The sequence below is a fragment of the Stenella coeruleoalba genome (assembly GCF_951394435.1).
Source record: "Stenella coeruleoalba genome assembly, chromosome: 9".
Classification (NCBI taxonomy): domain Eukaryota; kingdom Metazoa; phylum Chordata; class Mammalia; order Artiodactyla; family Delphinidae; genus Stenella; species Stenella coeruleoalba.
The window spans coordinates 102,332,738-102,353,747 of NC_137155.1; the positions used below are offsets into that span (position 1 = coordinate 102,332,738).

The 21,010-nt window shown below is 50.2% G+C and overlaps 1 long non-coding RNA gene and 1 pseudogene across 3 annotated transcripts in view; both read right to left on the reverse strand.

Moving 5' to 3' along the window:
- The window catches only part of LOC307192058, a 42,483-nt gene extending 32,862 nt beyond the window's left edge, over positions 1–9,621 (reverse strand). For both annotated transcript variants that reach the window (XR_013829948.1, XR_013829949.1), the window contains exons 1-2: positions 9,132–9,621; positions 8,638–8,728 (exon numbers count right to left, since the gene is read on the reverse strand). This is a non-coding gene — a long non-coding RNA (uncharacterized lncRNA). The remainder of the gene's footprint in view (positions 1–8,637; positions 8,729–9,131) is intronic.
- Positions 141–7,255, reverse strand: LOC307191492 (epithelial cell adhesion molecule-like; annotated as a pseudogene). Its single transcript has 3 exons — positions 7,225–7,255; positions 6,297–6,389; positions 141–6,231 (listed from the first exon to the last, which is right to left on the reverse strand). The product of its transcript is annotated as an epithelial cell adhesion molecule-like (transcript).
- Positions 9,622–21,010: the final 11,389 nt, after the last annotated feature.

Sequence of the window (21,010 nt, forward strand, 5' to 3'; positions counted from 1 at the left end):
GAGAGGCTCACGTCTTGGACTGGCTACCACTGGGGTGTGCCCTGGGAATCAATCACTGTGCTCCTGCATCTCTCCAGGGCTGCAGGATTCTTTGGTGAGCCCTGGACCCTGTGCCTGGGGTGCAACTCCCCGTGCCCCGCCCAGCCAGCCTTGGGAGCTGTCCTGTTACCTGAGGGCCCATGCCTCCAGTCAGATCTGCTGCTGAGCAAGCAGTAGGCCACCCTCCAGGGTGCACGGGGAGGGCGGGAAGCAGTGACCGTGTGTAGGCGTGCACGGGTGTTGGCTGGCACGGGGGTGGCACTCAGAAGCTCTGGTTCCATGTAGAGAGGTACTGTCCGGCCGAGGCTGCCAGGCCGCAGAAGGACCATGGGTGAGTCCATGGACCGGGGCCAGCCCTACCAGAGGCCGTCACAGCCCAGCTGACCAGACCACCCAGGAAGAGCTGAAAGGCATCTTCCTCCTGCGACGTGCCTCTAGCACCCTCTGCTGAGAGAGTTAACACTGTGCTCACGTTAACGGGGAAACACTTGAAGGAAGCCCACTTTTATCACAGAGCAAGTACTGAAGGTGTATTCGCAGCTGAGGCAGTACACTGACAACTGGAAAGGTAGCTCAAGGTACACCACAAGACCAGCCTTGGCATTAGGGCCATTTTTATTTGCTAAATCCGCGAATTTCCCTCATCCATTGCCATTTTCTGTTGAGTCTTGGGTCTCTCTTTGTATTGACTTGGGCTCCATCACAGCCTTGCCAGGAAAATGAGGGAGAGGAGCATGGCTCCCGGCCCAGCATCTGTGCGGTCTGCACACTCGTGCCAAGCTTCCAGGAGCCCAGGCCTGGGCACACACCGGCTGGGGCTTTGTCAGGGGCGCGGCACGACGGCTGATGCAAACTCCCCAAGCACAGTTCAGGAGCCACCTGTTTCTCTGGGTCGCTGGGCCTCCATTCTCTGCCCTTGCCTTTGTTCAGGAGCACCTGCTCCCTGCAGATGCCATCTAACTGGTTTCTATGGAGCCCACTGCTGCATCTGGCATTGCAGCAATGTCTGAGCACTCGAGATACAGATAGAAACACATCTCTTAATTGAACCTTCCGTCTGGAGTGAGCTGTGTAGGCCTCAAAACGGAGGGGTAATGTCTCTTAAACAGAAATAATTCTTATGACAATGTACTTGTCCAGAAATAAAGGTGACATAGGACATGACTGGTGATTTACACACGCTGAAGTGGACAGGGACACTTCTCATTCTTACTAAAATCAAGCTGACTTCGTAAATGAATACATATCTAAGGGTTCACACTCTTAGCAGTCATAAATACCCTTCACACACCCACTACGAAAAATGGTCAATTTATACTGATGCACACCTTTTCTTCCCCTTTTCCTAATATACTGTGGTGTGATTTTCACCCCAGCATAGAAGGAACTCCGTGTGTGTGTTTGCAGTGCGGCGGGACTCTATACGTTATTCATTCTATTGATGGATGTTTATACAATAAATAAACTACGACTCCTAGAAGTAGAATTCTTTGGTCAAGGAGTAAGACTTAGAATTTTAATAAGTATTACTAGCTTGACCTCCATAGTTGCATCAATTTTCAGACTGCAGGTGGGGCCCCCCTTTCCCTACTTTAGCCAATGGAGCAGTTATCAAACTTTCAAATCTGTGCTAACTTTAGAGGTTAAAAATAGAATCGCAAAATAGTTCTATTTGCATTTGTTGTCGTAAGTGAAGTGGGGCATATTTTCCTATTTTATATGCCTTCTTTATTTCCTCATCCTTTTCTCACTTTTCTGTTGTCATGGGTCTTTGTATCAATTTGTGGACATCTTCATATACCATGAAAATTAACCCTCTGTCTGGGATGTTATTCGCAAGTGCTGTCTCCCACTTTGTCTTCTGCCTGTACAGAAACCAAATTTCTGCGTGGCAAAAGCACCACAAGCAGTCAGATTTATTCATCTTTAATTTTATGGCTTCTGGGTTTTATGTTCTTAGGCCTTTCAGCTTCAAGCCAGAAAACAGCTCTCCCACTGATTCTTCTACAACTCAAGGGTTTTAGTTTTGCCTCTAGGTTTGTAACCCATTTAGAATTTATCTTGGAGTCAATTGTTTTACAGCTGTTGACCCATTTTCCCCACTGTGGTTGCTTCAAATTCTTTGACCCTCCTCCCTTCAAAGGGTGGAGGCTAATTCCTCTCGCCTTGAGTGCAGGTCAGATTTAGTGACTCACTTCTGTCAGTAATTAAAAGAATGTGGCAGAAGTGATGGCGGTGGCTTCTGAAACCAGGTCATGAGGGAGACTGCAGCTTCTGCCTAGCTCTCTCTTGGGTCACTGTTCTGGGGATACCAGTTGCTATGTAGTGAGGACAGTCAAGCAGTCCCGTGGAGAAGTCACATGGGGAAGAACTGAGACCTCGGGCCAACAGCCAGCAATCACCATGCAGACTTGTGAGCGAGCACCACGGAAGCAGATCCTCCAGCCCCAGCCTTCGGCTGAAGCCCCAGCGAAGAGCTGCACTGAGCCTCAGAGGAGACGCTAAGCCAGAAGCACTCAGCTAAGTCACTGGCGAATTCCTGACCCACAGAAACTGCGAGATGATACACGTGTATTGTGGTGTTAGGACACAAACTTTGGGGATGAGCTGTTCTGCAGCAAGAGAGAACTAACGTATAACGCACCATTTATTGAACAATCTATTTTTCCCACTAATCTGAGATGCCACTTTTTCTATACTAAGCTCCTGTAAGAATATGGATACGTTTCTGGATTTTCCCTTATGTTCTACTGATATATTCCACGGTCTAATTTAATCATAAAAGCTTTAAGTTTTTAATGTCTGGTATAGGACAATTCTTGTCTACCATCATTCATTAATCTAGTCTCAAAAATTACAGTTATTGGAATTACTTTTTTATAAATTAAGTTATGGAGAAATGACATCTTATGATGTTGCTGTAAGCCAGGTTTCCCAGGAAACATTCTGAGATGAAGATTTGCATGCAGAAAAAATTTTAGGGTGCGCTCTTGGGATCAACGTCTTTGAGAGGGTGATAGACTTCTCTCAGATGAAAGGAACAGAACTGAACAAAGGGAGCTGAATTGAGGCAGAGACCTCAGCCAACCCACGGGGAGCTCTGAAGCTGGGATGGCCCTTTATAGACATGCTCAGCTGAGGCAAGTGGGGCACAGCCCTTGTACTAGCCACTCGCTGACAAGGAGTTGTCCTCAGGGAGAGGGCAGCGCCCTTGGGCCAAGGGCAATTTCCGAGGACAGAAGCATCAGGCAACACTCCCAGAAGCTCAGGAAATAAGTACCTTAGTCCTGCCAGGGAGACTTGGGCCATATGCACACAGTTGTTGGGTCTTCCTACCCAAGACACAGTACAACTTTCCATTTGTTGAAGTGTCTTTTGTATCCCTTAAGAGTATTTTTAAAACATCCCTTGTATACATTTTGTCAATTCCTTAAGTTTATTTCTCATTTTTTAAAGTTCTGTGTTGTCAAATAGGATCATTTCTTCCAATTAGTTATTTATCGTGTTTGAAATGTGAAAGCTATTGATTGTTGCATTATAACTTGGTACCCTGATGTCCTACTGAATTCTCCTATTGTTTGGTTTTGGGCTTGGGTTCTTGTCTTGGATTTTCCAGTTATATAACCTACAAATAATAACCAATTTTATATTAGTTTTGGGGTTGCGATACACATATTTTGTCATGTTAATGAAATATCCTTGAAGACTTTTTTTTTTTTTTTTGCCATACGCGGGCCTCTCACTGTTGCGGCCTCTCCCGTTGCGGAGCACAGGCTCCGGACGACACGCAGGCTCAGCGGCTGTGGCTCGCAGGCCCAGCCGCTCCATGGCATGTGGGATCTTCCCGGACCGGGGCACGAACCCGTGTCCCCTGCATCGATAGGCGGACTCTCAACCACTGCACCACCAGGGAAACCCTCTTGAAGACTTCTTAAAAAATGAATCCAGAACTGTGCTTTACTGCTTTTTTAGCCTTACCCTAAATCTTCTCAAAGATACCCATAATAGATTTTTTTAAATTCAGGACTTCTTCTGATTAACTGCACCAGTGATCATCTCGAAGTAACGCAATACAGGAGATGAAGGGGGCCTGAAAACTAGGTTCTCATCCTGGTTCTGCCACTGACAGGCTGGTGGTGGCCAGTCACACGTGCCTGCCGTGGCACAGGGTCTTCCCAGGTGAAGTGAAGAAGAGAGTCATGGCCTCGGCAAGCTCTGTGGTGGAGGCAGGTGATGCTTGGTCACGAGATAAGCCCCAACTGTGTGAAAAAAGTGTAGATGCGGGGCAGCCAAGTGAATGGGGAATGTCCACTGACCCAGTGAATCGTAATTTGCCATTTCTTTAACCCTCAATTGATGAGAAAGACCAGATTATATTTTCAAGGTATGAAGTACAATACTTCCAACAGGAAGCAAAAGATCATCAATAACACTTTGGAAGTCCCCAGGCTGCAGTTTTTACTGTCTTGCTGTGACCACGTGGTATTTAAACAGCCCCTGTTGATGAACATGGATGTTGGTTTTTATCCTCAGAATTTAGCCAATGCTTCCCTTAGAATGGGCATGAACAGAAGCCCTTTAATTTGTTATCAAGCAACTCCTACCTAGAAAGTCAGTATAATCTATGGAGAAGAGCCCTGGGTTAGCAGAGTATTAATTCATTGACTGGTTCTGACGGGGAAAACTCGCTGTGACATTTGGGTTCTTCCACCTTTTGGCTACTGGGAATAGTGCCTCCATGAAGATGAATGTACAAATATCTATTTGATATCCTGGTTTTGATTCTTTTGGATAAATATCCAGAAGTGGAATTGCTAGATCATGGGCAGTTTCATTTTTCTTTTTTTTAGGAAACTCATTTTTTAAATGTTCTATTTCATAGTTCATAAAAAAAGTTTTTATGTATAAAACTCAAAGTAAAGAGAAAGGCAGCTACTTAATCACAAATGGGCGAGACAGTAGGCATTCGGACTACTGTGGAAGCATATTTAATGCATACCCTTCAACGTTAGGGGTAAATAATTCAAACTATGCAATCCAAATTTTAGGTTTGGGTTTTATATCAGATCTGCATATATATGACACTTGTGGTCAAATTTTAAGATTGGTAAAGTCAATTTCAAACAGCTTATATTTTGAGTACACGTTTAACTATTACAAATATATGATGTTTAACTAGCACAGTAGTGGTCTTCAAAGATCTTCTCTTTGCCCCATGCTCATATGTTTGTAATCTGAGTCTGCTTGCTAATTTCCCTTTTTGTAGTTACTCTTCAAATTAAAGTGCTATACACTTAAGTTCCCAATGCACCTCACCCATGTCCTTTATCTCAGCTTTCTCATACTTTGCCGTTCTTTTCTTTCTGGAAACAACCAGCATGATTCCAGCAGTAACTGCTATCGCCACAACCACAACGACAGAGGTAATTCCAGCTTGTAGACCCTGCACTGACAATTCAGGTGGTTTTTCATCAACATAGTAAATTGAAGTTCAACCAGGATCCAGATCCAGTAGTTCCCCATTTACTTTCAGGCCCATCCTTTTGGACTGGAACAAGGATTCACCCTTAACATCTTTTTCAAAATAATAAGCCACATCATCTATGTCCACATCATTCTGAATTTTCTGAGAATTTTGTACCAGATCAACAGTGAGAACATCATTCTCATACAGAACATCTGTGATATATTTTGGATCCAGTTGATAACGACTTATGATTACCTCCTTGAGTGCAGTGTACAAACTTTGATCCTCGTAAGGTTTTTCTCTTGTTTGTGTTTTAGTTCACCAACGATCCAGTAGGCCCTCACTGGCTCGGAGCAGGATATCTCACTGTCCTTATCAGTTCTTCTCACCCCAGGAGTGTCCACACACCAGCACATGGACGTGCCATTGCACTGCTTGACTTTAAAGAGCCCCTTGTCACGCTCGGGATCACAGAGCCCATCGTTATCCTGGATAGCGTCCTGTGGTTTCCCTCCTCTTCCAGGCTTTGAGAGTCATTTCTGCCATCACCAAACATTTGGTGGCCAGTTTTGTGCAAATGACAGAATGTTGTGCAGCAACGGATGTACACTGGCACCGACCCCGTGGTCAGTTTGTAGTTTTCACACATGCACACCTTTCCTGGGCCGTGGCCACTGCAGCAAGCAGCAGCCCGAACACAAGGACCCGGGGCCGAGGGCGCCTTGCTGCGCATGCAAGGGCAAGGGCGAGAGGGGCGCGAGGTGGGCTGGGGGCTCTCGCGAGGACGCACGGACACAGTAGGGCCCCGGGAGGCCATGGCCGGCCCCACGGCGCAAGGCCTGGGCCACGCAGGTCCGCATCAGGAGGATGATGGCGAGGTGCCCTGGGGCCGGGCGGTTGGTGCGAGTGTGAGCTGGCCGCCGGACTGTGCTCTTCCAGCACGCAGCAGCTCTGCCTGACCTCGTTTTTAACTTCTTGAGGAATCTCCATACTGTTTTCCATAGCAGTGGCACCATTTGCCATTCTCACCAACAGTGTCTAAGGGTTTCCATTTCTTCACATCCTTGCCAACACTTGTTGTCTTTTGCTATTTTTGATAACAGGCATCCAGACAGCTGTGAGGTGCTAGCTCATTGTGGGTTTGATTTGCATTTCTCTGATGCCTAGTGACCTTCAGCACTTCTTCATATACCAGTTGGCCTTTTTCATGTCTTCTTTACAGAAATGTCTACTCAAGTCCTTTCCCCTTTTTAAAATCAGGTTATTAGTTTTTTAGCCGTTGAGTTGCAGGACTTCCTTACACAGTTTGGAAATGAACCCCTAACAGATATATGATCTGCAAACATTTTCTCCCATTCAGTGGGGGCTGCATCTTCACTCTGTGATTGTTTCCTTTGCCCTCGGTGGAGGACGGTCTTCAGCGTTTCCCTGGTTCTCTTTAAAGCATTTACACCAGCCGCCCCTTCCCGGCCCTTGTCCTGCGCTGCTCGCAGGTGTGGGGAGAAGTGAGAGAGCTGCCTCCCTCCTCATACAAGCTCATGAGCGCCTGATCACTGCCCTCTGCCACTACTTAAATGCTGCAGATGATTTCACTTCTGGGAACGCTCACGCCCAGGCGGCAGGCAGCACCTTTTTTTAGAACTGACATTCTCACATGTCTTCTCAAGTGAACTGCCATTACTGCTAAATGTTTAAAGAGGTAACTGTTAAGTCAGCACCGGACTCATGCACATAGATGAGCTTTAGCATGGCACGTCTGTACTGGGAACCATGAGGAAATCCCAGCAGGGACTGACTGTCCTACTGGTGGCACTGTCTCATCTGTGTTGTGCATCTTCCGGGTGGAGTGACTATAATTTATTGTCCAAACCAGTATGCTTTTAAGACAAAGGAAAGTAAGAATTATGCTAGGACAGCACTGAAAACGAGGGCTGTGAAGCCTCGGACTTCAGAGTGAACTCCAGTATGTCCTACAGGATAGTGTAAGAAATTAATCTTTATTGGGAGAGTGAAAACCAAACACTATCAGCAACGGTTCCCACCTTCCCTGTGCTCCCCAAGAAAGGTGTGCTGGGTGCGGCTCTGCTGGGTCCCAGGTTGGGTGCCAGTGGCCGTGGAGGGGCACTGCTCTGCTGGTGACCTTTGTGTAGGGCAACCATGAGAGTGTGGCCCTGTCAGGGAAAAGCACATCAAGATGCCAGGCAGTGGGCGCAGGGGGTGCCTGGCTTACAGGCTTGAGGGACCCCCAAAGCCTGGGCTCTGGGCCCATGGAGGTTGCAATGCCCAGGCCTGGAGCAGGGGCCAGTGTCTGGTCTAGTGGAGTGCTTTCTGCTGGGGGAGTGAGAAAAGCCCCCAACGTGGGGGGGGGGGTCCCACATGACCGGAACAAACTCTTGGGGCCACTGTCAGAGAATTCTCTGCATTTCAGAACAAGTTGACAGTTGGAGATGCAAGAGAGAAGGTGAAAGGGGCAAAGAGAAAGAAAGATGGAAGGGGTGGGGAGGCATTCCAGAGCTGGTCAGGACTCAGCCCCGTGTCCTGTTGGCGCTTTAGGCAAAGAACAGTGGGACCATGGGAGTTCCCTGGCGGTCCAGTGGTTAGGACTCTGCGCTTTCACTGCTGTGGCCCGGATTCAATCACTGGTCAGAGGACTAAGATCCCGCAAGCCACACGGCACAGCCAGAAAAATAAAAAAATAAAACAGTGGGACCGGGCACATCAGGCAGGAAGACACTTCTGTACGGGACCTGGAATGGCTGCAGAGCCAAAGGCAACTCTGGAGAACCAGGTGAGGAGGGGGAAAGCCCCAGAGCTCTGGGGGTGGACCGAAGCTGGTCCCGGGCCCTGATGCCACCAGGCACACATCAGCTCCAACTGTGTTTTGGTTACTCTGTTTTCACTGGGCTCGAGCCGTAAACCGCAGGATAAGCATCCTGCTGGCCTCCTTGGGCCACAGGCCCACCCCTGGCCGCTGGCGAAAAGGATTTTGACAGTTGCTCTGCCTGTTCGCACCCAAGGAGAGAACGAGACATCACCCCAAAGGAACACCTGATGCTCGTTCCAACGGAAGACAAAATACGCGCTAAGAGGAAAGCAAAAGCAAAAGCAAACAAAGCCCCAGCCCTGCCTACCGGCGTTTCTCTTTAGCAGCTCCGCATCAGATGGGCGGTAGGAAGCTAGCAGAGGGAGGGATCCGGCCGACCTCGAGCAAGTGCGGGGAAGCTGCAGAGGACAGAGACCCGGCTGAGCCCTAGAGAAGGCTGAGTAGGTGGAGGAACCGCTGATCGTGGGGAGAGGTGGGGGGAAGGCCTCGAATCCCTCCCGGGCTCCCGGAGGGGCAGCACTGGCAGCTGTCACTCCCGATTCCCCTCCCCCCCCGGCCCTCTCCTTCCCACTCTCCGTCCTCCTCCTTCCCCGCACTCAACTCTCCCCCTGCGCCTTTTTCTCCTCACACCACACGACGTGCAGGGGGTGGTGGGCACCCTCTTGGCGGAGACACCGCGTCCGCGTGCAGCCCGGGGCCCCGCAGGGCTCGGCCTCGCCGCCCACCGCACACGAGCACGTGAGCGTCCCCACCACATGCCCCGCCCCCGCGCCTCCTCTCCCGACCCCGGCGCTGACTCACCGCACAGCCTCCTGCCCCGTCCCTCTGGACTCGCGGCTCCGTTCACGCGCGGCGGGCCGTCCCCACGCCGCGTGCGGCCCTTTGACGTGACGGCCTGTCCGCCCCACGCACAGTGAGCCCCGCGCTGAGGCCGAAGTTTGCCGGAGAAAGGGAGCCCGGAGAACAGACCTCAAACATGCCCGGGGAAGGCGAGGGGCCGGGGTGTCTACGGGAGGGAAGCAGGGCGGCAGGAGGCTGGGGAGGTGCCGAAGGGTGACTGGAAACAAGAGGAAGCTGACACAATCGTCGCCCTCCGCGCAGGCCCAGGTGCTCCTGGGGACGCCTCGCAGGCTGCGGTTAGAAATGGCGGCGCCACGCCGTCCCAGGGGAAGTTCCGGCACTGACGTCAGGGGGCGGGTCCGTGCAGGCCCAGTGGGCGGGTCAGGGGCGGGGTCTCAAAGAGGCTTAACCAGGACTCGGCTGAGTCCAGGGTCCTGGAAGACTACCGGGAGAAACATCTTCCTGTTTAGGCTGCTTAAGGCTTGGAGGACATGCACGTTTTTGTAAAAACAATTAAAGCGAGCTTGATGGGTGGAAGCAGGTTACAGCTCAGTAACTTTTAAGCAAGTTACAGTTTCCCGGGGTAAGTGGACTGCCCTCGGTTTCCAGGGTGAAGCTCCAGATGTACAGAGCTCCTGGTGGCTCCTCCCAAAGCGCCGTCTCCGTTCTCTTCACAGCCCTCCTGCTTGTTCCTGCAATACCCATTCCTGTGTTTGTAAGTCTTAGTCCTCCTTGAGAGCTCAGCCCAGGCATAATCCCCTCCAGGTGGGTTTCTGGCCTCCCACACGCCTGCCCACGCGCACGCTCACACGTTCACACACGTGCACATGCTGTCAAACACGTGCACAGGCTCACACACGCACAGTTACCTTGTACAGAGCCGTGCCCTAATGTTGTCATTGCTCTTTATTCGCCTGGGTCCCCACCTGGAGGCATAGCAGTGTTTCATTCATCTTCATGCTCAGTGCCTAGCACAGCGCCTGACATAAAAGGCTCAACCAATGTTAATTAAAAGAACCCCAACTGCACAATGGCTGGGTAAGAGGCCACCTCAGAAGCATGCCCTCTCTCAGGGTCTGATGTCCCAGGAAATGACCGTATAAACTGAAAGATAACTGGAAACAGGAAAAAGGCTTTGCCCATGTAGTGTTCATTCTTGTATGAAGGCCTGTCTCAGCTAAGGCAATAAGGCCCAGGTGCCCCTTCAAGCAGCCGGGGGATGGGCGCCGGGAGCTGAGGGAAGGCTTCAGTGCGGGGACCGAGAACCTCCTGCCCCCTCCTCGGCCTTGCCGAAAGCTCTTATGTTATTGCCATTCAGCTCTTGTATTTGGTCAGTTCTGTTATGATTCAGTTATTGCAGGAGGAAAGGGCACACACGGCCAGGCAGAGGACAGGAGCACGCAGTGTCCACTGACGAGCACACGTCACCTTAAACTCTCTAGTAATGAGAGGCAGCAGCAATGCCGTGCTGGCCGCACGGACAGCTGGGTGTGGAAGACTGCACACCTACAACTGTTGTCAAAAGATGGAGAAAAAAAGAAAGAAAAGAAAAGACAGCCAAGAGTGCCTGCTGAGTGGCTGAGACACTGCAGGAACACCTGACGCCCTGGACTTTGCAGGATTTCCCACACTCTGTCCACTGGGACTGCCCTGGGCTAGAAAGCAATGGTGCTCCCCAGACTCCTGCATTTAAGTTCACAAAAGAGCTTAGAAATAAGGCTGAAACTATTATTTTTAAGGGTTTACATTTTAGCAACCAGCCTTAAGTACTATTTTCCATGAAATACCTTGGGTCTCACACAAAAATAGACATTAAGGGATGGAACTGCCATAGTGATCCACCCTGCCAGCAAGTGATAGAATGGGGACCCTGGATGGACTCCCCCAGGAAAGCACCAGACCCCAAGAATTCCATGGATAAATTATGTCGAAACTTTGAAGAATAGACAACTCTCGCCTTTCAAATTGTTCCAGATGATAGCGATGGGTAATATCGTAATTCATTTTTCGAAGCCTAATATTACTGCCAAACATGACTGAGACTTTTTTCAAAGAAACACTATTGATTAATCTCACCTGGTAATGAGGATACAGAAGTACTGAATAGAATATTAGGAAATGGAATCTGGTACTACATTAAAAGAATAACAACCATGATAAAGTGGGATTTATTCTAAGAGAAGGATTGTTTAATATTAAGAAATATCTTACAATAATTTCCCAAACTAATAGGTTAGACTTACTGCATACATTTCATTTCACTTAGGTGTAGACATCGTACACAATAGAATTCATATTTTGCTTTTTAATGCATGATTATATACCAAATACATTTCTGCCATCTTCGTAATTATCACTTTGATTTGTTGTTTCCTTGGTCTAGAGTTCCAGGAGAAGGCTTACTATGTCAAATTATTTGGATATGTTATATTATATAATAAACTGTCTCCTCCCAATTATATTAGTATATATACTAATTCATAAGTGCCAATTTCACCATAATCTCACCAACTTTTAGTAGTATAATGTTTTATACAATCTAACAAGTATAAAACTATTTTATAATTAAAATACAGTTTCCTGTATTTTACACAATATGACTTACTGACACAATCTGAATTACTAGACGTTTTAATCATTTTTCTTGTGTGAATTCACAATTTGTCTAAGATAACCCAGAGTACCCTTCCTTTTACCTTACCTCACTTTAGTCCCTCCAACCAGGACATCTGGACAAGGTTCCTCCTTGATTTCTGGTGGAAAGCCTGGCTTGGAACCAATGAACTGCAGTCTCACTGCACCAGCTCTTTGCCTCATCTGTGACAGAGACTGTTCTCATCTTCAGCTCATTTTGGAAACCTCTTGCCTTTCTCGGGCTCTTTTATGGGGTTCACGTGTGTAACCTATGCCTCATTCCCACCCCTTGGGGTTCCCAGAATCACAGAACCTTAGAGCTATGCTGTCCAGACCCCTCCCAGAGCAGCCGCCCGGCCACTGTAGCCACGACCTGACCTCCTGGGCTACTGACACCAGTGTGGACCTGACTGTGTGACATGTCACAAGGCACCTGTCGCCACAACGCTGAGGCAGGGACCTCACACCTCAGCAGAGGCAGGCGGACGCCCTGTTCCCACAGATGCGCCCCAGGGAAGCTGCAGACCAAGTGAACCAGCGCCGTGTCTACACACAGGTGGTCCACAGGTCCCAGCCCATCACACCACTCGAGACTTTGCTTTCCAAACATAGAATAAAGACACTTTGTGGTCTTTGGGTTTTGCTGTTGTTGTTGTTGTTTTAGATTTTTCTTTTTTGATGTGGACCATTTTTAAAGTCTTTATTGAATTTATTACAGTGTCGCTTCTGTTTTATGTTTTGGATTTTTGGCCCCGAGGCATGTGGGATCTTAGTTCCCCTCCCAGGGACTGAACCCGCACCCCCTGCATTGGAAGGTGAAGTCTTAACCCCTGGACTGCCAGGGAAGTCCCAGTCCTTGGGTTCTGAGTGACCTTCCCTGCTTTGGGCCCTGGAACCTCGTCCTCAGAAGCCCACCAGACTCTGCTGGACCTGGTTCAGAAGAGCTTAGCAGTACGTTCTGTTAGTCAGTGTTGAACCTTTGGGCTCTAGCCGTCTTTGCTGGTCTTTTATACTGGTCTGGGTGTATTCCCACAATCCATGTCCCATTAATTAAATCAAATAAGGATAATAATAAAGTGTGTGGCTCAAAGCGATGAAATGAGCGCAGGCTTGCAGACGTCCTCTCTGAAGCTCGTGAGCGGGTGGTGTTTGTCCCCCCAGCACGGCCTCTCCTGGGGTGCTCTGAGGACTCCTCTCCACCTGCCCCCAGGTCCATCTCCTCCCCGCCCCCGCTTCTCACATCACACAGACACTGGGGAGTCTGAGCCGTAGGGCAGGCAAGTGGATGGTAATCTGGGCTCCCTTTCCCTTTGCGTCGCTATCGGCTGCAGCCAGTGGGCGGCACTGACGGGGCCTGGGGAGAGGAGACAGTGGGGCCCCTGGCCTCTGTCCTGCTGGGCTTCAGACACCACTCCTTCCCCTTCACCATCAGGCCTGGAGGTGGAACTGCTCCCTGCTGTTGCCCGTCCTGGGGGATTTCACCCTTTCTGGGTTCCCTCAACCAGGCCCTCGTCTTTGTAAAGAGTGCATTCACTAAGTTCTCTTCTGTGCTGTTGCTCTAGCAACCTGAGGGACACGGGTGTCATTTCTTCTCCACAAAAGACGGTCCTGGGAGAACAAGATCATGGTGCCCTCCGCCCATGTGACCCAGGCTGGCAGACTGGCTCCGAGGTGGCAAGTGACCTCAGCAGGGCCAACAGAGGCTTGCCCGCAGTCTGAGCGTGCTCCTTGGAGGGAGAGGGACTCTCTCCTTTTCGGATTCCAAGGTGTAAGGGTTTAGGCGTGGCTCTGCCAGTGGTCGGCTTCCCTGCCCTGCGGAGCGAGTCTGCCCGAGAATGAAGCTATGACTAGGCGGGAATAGAGCCCGGAGATGAGAAGTGTCTGTGACATGGTGTAAGCCTGTGGGTCCACACATGCCTAATGCCAGCCCCACCGTCACGGCCACCCGGAGTCCGGCTCGCACTTCTCCTGGACCCGCCCCAGCCAGAGGCCTCGCCGTCCACTGGGATTTCTCCTCTCCTGCTTCAGAGGCTGCAGCGCTGTCCTAGGACGATTCATCAGCCCTGGTCCTAAGCATTCGTGGCCCCTGCCCTCCCAGGCTGCATATTTCAGGGAGGGAAATAGGTATTGAGCGGTCAATGTTTTCTTCCTAAAGCACAAAATGGCCAACAGCGCTCTTGCTGCTGCTGGAGTGGCCACCGCTGGGCTTTTCGCCACGTTCCGACAAGGAGAATTTTCACCGGAATGTTAAACAGCTCCCAGTCTGGGCGCTGTCTTGCCTTTCTCCCCTCCCCTCACACTGATCCAGACTGACCCGGACGCGTCCGTCCTTGCCCGCCTTCCCCAAATCAGAAGTGACTGCGCCGCCGCTGTGATGTTCATTGTCTCGGGCAGTGACAGATGATGTCGCAGTTTCTGAGAAAATTAAGTCATCAACTCCCAGGCACCCCTGACATCATCAAAAAATGTCCAGGCTGGAGAGCCACAGGCCCTCAACTGATTGTTGGAAATAATGGGCAAAAGGCAGGCAATTATGTGTTGACATCGGGCTCTGCCGCCGTGAAGGGGTGGGGAGTTGTAATTCCTGCCCGTGGGTCATATCAAGATTTGGAACCAGAGCCCAATTTGAAATAACATAAACTAAAAGAATTGATTAGACCGGGTGTCATTTGGGGTGCATCTCTCTGAACTGCCCACAAATCCCTGCAGGTTATAATCTAATGCACAATAATTACACCCGCTTGCAGGCGGCCAAGTAGGGTGGACGACAAGTGGGTGATGGACGCTTCCAGCCCTGTCTGGACTCACCCTCCCACGCCTAAGACCTCTCATCTCCCGAGCTTTCAACACCAGTACATCATGCAAGCCGCAGCCGCTGGCACAGGTAGAGGCCCTCCGTAATTAAGGCAGGTGATTATAACCAGAGGTGCCCATTGAACTCCCCTAGAGGCATGTCACAGAGGAGACAGCAGAGGTCTGGCTCCTGGGCACCGGCCCCAGAGTCCCAGGCAGCCCCAGGTGTAACAGACAACGCCGAGAGGGGACAGCAAAGTGAGGAGCCGGGCCCTGGGGCCCATCAGGACTGGGGTTTGCTCCAGCCCAGAAGCAGTGAGGCCAAAGGGCAGGAAGAGCCAGCCTGGCTTCCCAGAGCTGCTGCGGACCTTAACCCACACGCCCTTCGGGCAGGGACTCCATGCATAGTTCCCTGATTTTCAGGTGTGGAGAATTTCCACGTGGGTAGGGCAGCCACCTCCCCCATCTGAAACTTAAGCCCCACTCGCCCCCCATATGCCTTTCCTCACCATGACTGTCCTCCCCTTGCTCTGCGTCGGGGGCCTGGCCTGGGCAAAGGCCTCCTGAAGGTCCCAAGACACACGGGTAACACGAGAACCTACGTGGGCCATCCCCACGGGCCTCCCAAGTTCATGCGCCTCCAGGTCACCACCCCTCCACACACAGGCACCCCGAAACACAGCTAGACTTCCCCAGGTCCCCACAGAGACTCTCCTATTCACTCACTTATTTAAGAAATACTTACAGAACCCAGTGTTGTGCCGCTTACTTTCCCTGGCCCTTGGGATATAGGGATGAGCTACCATCCGGTCCAGGGTAAACACACAATAAATAAGACAATAGATACAAATGTCTGTTAGTTATAGTGACTTCGAGACACACCCCATGGTGAAGTGGTGCAGAGTAGCAGAATCGGGTGCTACTTTGGGGTGTAGGTAATCAGTCTGTATTGATGCTAATGAGTGGAACACACTCGTTTGTATGAATGTTCTGTTTCTTCTATTATATGTCAATTTATGAAGCATAAGTATCTACTTGTTTCCGTCTGTTTAAGCAGGAAATACACACAATAAATTTTGAGTCCCTCCCAGAAAAGGTCCCAAGTAGCCGGGGAGAGGAGGACAGATCAGCACCGGCTGTCACATAAAAGGACCAGGGAAGAGAAGGTGCTCCAAATGGCCAAGAGCCAAAAAAGTGGGCCGACCTCACTTCACACGAGGCAGAACTTTGGCGATCCTGCCAGCCGTAAAAAGATAGATGAGTTTCCCCCTAAATGCTCATACAGCAGAATACAGAGCAATGGTCAGGTAACACCAGCCATTAAAAAAAAGAAGAGAGGGCTTGCCTGGTGGCGCAGTGGTTGAGAGTCCGCCTGCCGATGCAGGGGACACGATTCGTGCCCCGGTCCGGGAAGATCCCACATGCCGCGGAGCGGCTGGGCCCGGGAGCCATGGCCGCTGAGCCTGCGTGTCCGGAGCCTGTGCTCCGCAACAGGAGAGGCCACAACAGTGAGAGGCCCGCGTACCGCAAAAAAAAAAAAAAAAAAAAAAAGAAGAGAAAAGTTTAAAAATACAGTCTTAATTCAGACAGAGAAAGACAAATATCATATGATATCGCTTACATGTGGAATCTTAAAAAAATGGTACAAATAAATTTATTTACAAACAGAAACAGAGTCACAGATGTAGAAAACAAAGTTATGGTTACCAAGGGGAAAAGAGAGGGGAGGGATACATTGGGACTGACATATACACACTACTATCTCTAAAATAGATAGCTAATAAGAACCTACTGTATAGCACAAGGAACTCTACTCAATACTCTGTAATGACCTATATGGGGAAATGAATCTAAAAAAGAGTGGGTATGTGTATATAACTGATTCACTTTGCTGTACAGGAGAAACTTACACAACATTGTAAATCAACTATACGCCAATAAAAATTAATTTTTAAAGAAAGTAAATTAAAAAATACACTCTTAAGAAAAACATAAAGTCTCAAAAAATAAATAAAATAAAACAAACATGAAAGAAAGGCTTTAAAAGACCCAGCAGAACTAGTCCAGGCGAGAAGTCAGCCAGCCTGACTCAGGCGGCTCAGGTTGGAATTCTGTGGACTACAGGACAGATGTGAACAAATGGGCTACCTGTGTTCCAACAAAACCTTATTACAAAACCGGATGAGGAGGTGCCCATCAGGAAGTCTCATGAGGAAAACCCGGAGGGAAAATAAGTGGACTGGCAGTGGCCGGGGGGCAGGGGCGGCACTGTAGCATCTGTATAAGCTCTGGTACCATTTCAGTTTCACAACTGTGAAAAACGTATGGATATTTTGAGAATGAAAAGTAACAAAGTACTATTAAAGATTCTAAATATGTTCTCTTTATAAAACAAAATGGAATGAGTAGTTGATAAATAACTAAATAAATCATTGGGGGCTTCCCTGGTGGCTCAGTGGTTAAGAATCCACCTGCCAATGCAGGGGACATGGGTTCGAGCCCTGGTCCAGGAAGATCCCACATGACGCGGAGCAGCTAAGCCCGTGAGCCACAACTTCTGAGCCTGCGCTCTAGAGACCACGTGTCACAACTACTGAAGCCCACACACCCAGAGGCTGTGCTCCGCAACAAGAGAAGCCACCGCAGTGAGAAGCCCACGCACCGCAACGAAGAGTAGCCCCCGCTCTCCACAACTAGAGAAAGCCCGCGCGCAGCAACGAAGACCCAACGCAGCCAAAAATAAATATATAAATAAATAAATCATTGATATTTAAAATCTAATGGAAACTTACATTGATATTTAGTGTATACATACACATCTTTTCAAACTGTTGAATAAACATAACACTTATTCTCAAAGTATAACAATGTGATGCTTTACGTTACAGAAAGAAAGAATTTGAGATCCAGACCCATATTCTGTAAAATATATTACAAATTTGCAAAGCAGAACTTTGAGTGGCTGCCTCTGCAGAGAGGCCAAGTAAAGCAGGGGCTGAGCTTCGCCACAGGGACGTAGAGGGGTCGCTGAGAGGAGACAGGAGGGAGGGTGGAGCGGGACCGGTATGGACAATGTCCCAACACGTACAGGGGGAAGAGGGTCACTGGGAGGGGTGACTGGCAAGTCCTGGAAACTCCTTGGGAATTGGGAACCCAATCCATGCTGCTCTAGCAATTGACTTTCTAACTGGCATCCTGGGACATGTTCACACAAAATGATGCTGTCGAGCAAGAGTTCTTTACTGAGAAAGGGCATCCTTCAGGATGCAGCGTAACCATGGAAACCAAGGAGCGGTCCACATGAGGACCCCCTTCCAGGGGTGGAGTCAAGTTTAGGCTGCCACCTTCCCAAGCTTCATTTTCCCTCAACTCATCCCGTCTGCCCCCCACCTGCGGCTTTAAGTAAAAAAATCAAGAGATCCGCAGAGACCTCTTGCCCCACAAAGATCCAGATATGCACAGAATGCTGAAGTCTCTCAGCGCCAAGGCATCTGAAAGGGTCAACACATACCAGAGAATCAGGAGGTGACGTGCCGGCCGTCCCGGTGGCAGCTGTCAGTGACGGAGGTAATGTCTCTTTTCAGGTCAGTACCTTCCCCACCTCCACCCCCTGCCTGGCAGGAACGGGGGAGCCTTCTCGGATTCACGCAGCAAGAACCAGCGCCCTGCTGCACACGGGTCAACTCCGCTCTTCTAGGGAGACCTCCCGCGGCGAGCATCACTTCCCAAGTGCTGCGATGCTCCTACCTCCTTCCTGCCTTCGTTCCTCTCAGTCGAGCTTGGCCTCACGTTCTCAGCTCCGATGACCTCCTAGTTCAACACTGCACTTAGCGGGAGCTCAGCCCTGCCCTGAATATGGTGGGAAATACGAGGAGAGAGCAAGCTGGCGCCTTCAGGGACCCTGCAGAGAAGCTGAAGCAGACAACAGAAAGCTCCTGGAGGCGGAGGTGTGCAACGTGTGCTCGCCTCGACCTCCACAGTTTAAGTCAAGGAAGGCTCAGTCCCAGGGTGTCCTTGGGGAGAGTCTTGTTGAAAGAGTCAGCTTTGAGCCTGAGTGTGAAGGAAACAGAGAATGTGGAAAGGTAGAAATGACTTGTAGACAGCAGTTCAAAATACATCAGCTTATGCTTGTATGAACTCCTCAAGCTCTTTTCGCAGTAGAACATAGCAGGAAAAGCATGTATTTTTGAGGCCGATGGACCTGATTTAGCATCAGGATTTGTCCACTCACACAAGTTTCTTAAACAGCCATAAACTGCCTTCGGCCTCAGTGACATGGGAGTGATAACAGCATCTACCTTGTGCACATTTAAGAACCGCCAAAGCCCCACAAGCACCACACGCGTTCTGACCCACATCTTCCTGTCCTTGCTCCCCCCATCCCCACTCTCAGGCCAGGTCCCAGGTCCTCACGACCGGCACCGTCTCTCAGAGGCCCCGGCACCCAGCTCCACGGCTCCGACCCCCGCCTTCATCCTTCCCACCTCCTTACCTGGGCACGCCCACTCCAGCAGCCCCTCAGCCCATGAAGACCGCCCGCCCTTCCATCCAGCTACTCGTTCACTCTCCACCAGCCACCTCGTGTCTCACAGACCTCCTTCCACCATTACTATTCTTATTATTAATTTGACCCCAATGGAATTTCTGATATTCGACCATTTGACCTACAAAACGGCAATTCCATAAGGTTCAGACAAATCATACAGAGACGGCAATTTTCCAAGTAAGAACACCCCAGACCTTTGGATTCCCAGCTCCAGAGTCCTGGAAGATGGATTCAAAGGTATGAAACATGCCCACGGGCTGATGGCGCCCCTGCGGCTGCCGGCGCTGGGCAGCTAGAAGGGTCCAGGCTGGACTGATTTCCTATTAAAAGCGTGGCTGGCAAGTGAGCTGCCCCTTGCAGGCAAGGCACTCTCTTTCTAGATGGGTACTTGGGGTTCTCTGTGTCCTGGTGATGGAGATGGCATCAGCGTATAGTGGAAGGGGCGCTGGACAAAATTCGTGAGCCTGGGTCCTTAGTTCCGTCACAGCCCTGGTTCGCCACCCCGAACTGACAGGGACGTCACTTCCTCTTGGCACACCGCACACCCGTGGAGGCCCCCTGCAGGCCCTTTCTCTGAGCTTCTGTGCCCCGTCCCTCCATCACCCCAGGTGACTCCCTCCACTTTGCCTCTGCGGTTTAGCACACCCGGCATCTTAGCACCCCTTCCTGAGAAGAAAATGAACCTGCACGGGAGTTGACGTCACCATATGGCCAAAGCTGCAGGAGACAACAGATGGAAAAATGAAAAATAGAACCTGACTCCAGGGATTCCAGAGACAGCGGGACCCTCCTGGGGCCCCAGGGCCTTCATCTCATTCATCAGCAGGTCGGAGGCAGCCTGGTTGCAATCCTGGACGTCCCCTCACCGTCTGGGTGACCTTGAGCAAGCTATTTATGCCCTCTAAGACTGGTTCTTCACCTGCAAAATATTAGCAACAGCAGTTTTTCTTCGGAAGGCGGTTGAGAGGATAAACGAGAAGAAACACATGTGGTGCGTGCAGCACAGCGGCCACGTACACTGCAGGGGCTCCACTTGTGACAAAGGACCGAATCCTGTGTGAAGCAGACCCACGGAAAATCCCAGGTAAGGCCTCTCACCCTGCATCCACGGGTGCAAATGCCCCTGCACTGCTCGCCAAGCTCCCTCCTGCGTCCTTGCTGTCCGTCCGCCCCTAACCCTGACCTCTGCATCCTCCCGTGCTTGTGGCCGGCTCCACACTGCCCAGCCCTGGACTATGCACAGTCTGACCTGTGCATTTGCTCTGCCTGATGCTTGGGGGGCAGGTGGCTGGGAGTAAAATTCATGGCTCCTCTTCAGGACTGAAGTGTCACTGAAAAGGAGGAATCCTATCAACGGGAAAGGCACTGCTACCCATTCCTAAAATGTCCATTTGGGTTTTCACGCGTGTAGAAGGGCACATCAGACCCTGACGGCTTTAGCATTCCACCCTACAAATTCTTGAGAAGGACGATTTAGGATGTCTGCATGAATTGGTGTTTCTTAATCTTCTCTGGGTCCCAGACCTCTTTGAGAATCTAATGAAAGCTATGGATCCTCTACCTACAAAAACACCCCTCCCCACCCCCAAGGATTCCTGGAGAGCCGGCTGTCCTTCTATATGGAGGGGAAGGCTCCAGGGGCAGACAGGTATGAGCTGGCTTCTCAGCACAGCCTTTCAAACTGGTTCTGCAGGACATACTTATTCTCGCTGCATCTTGGTTTCCTTACTTGCAAAATAGGGATAAAACCTGCTTTCAGAGGTGTAGTAAAGAAGAGATAAGGTCATGTCTGTGAATTCCCTGGTGGCCCAGTGGTTAGGACTCAGCCCTTTCACTGCAGAGGGCACGGGCTCAATCCTGGTTGGAG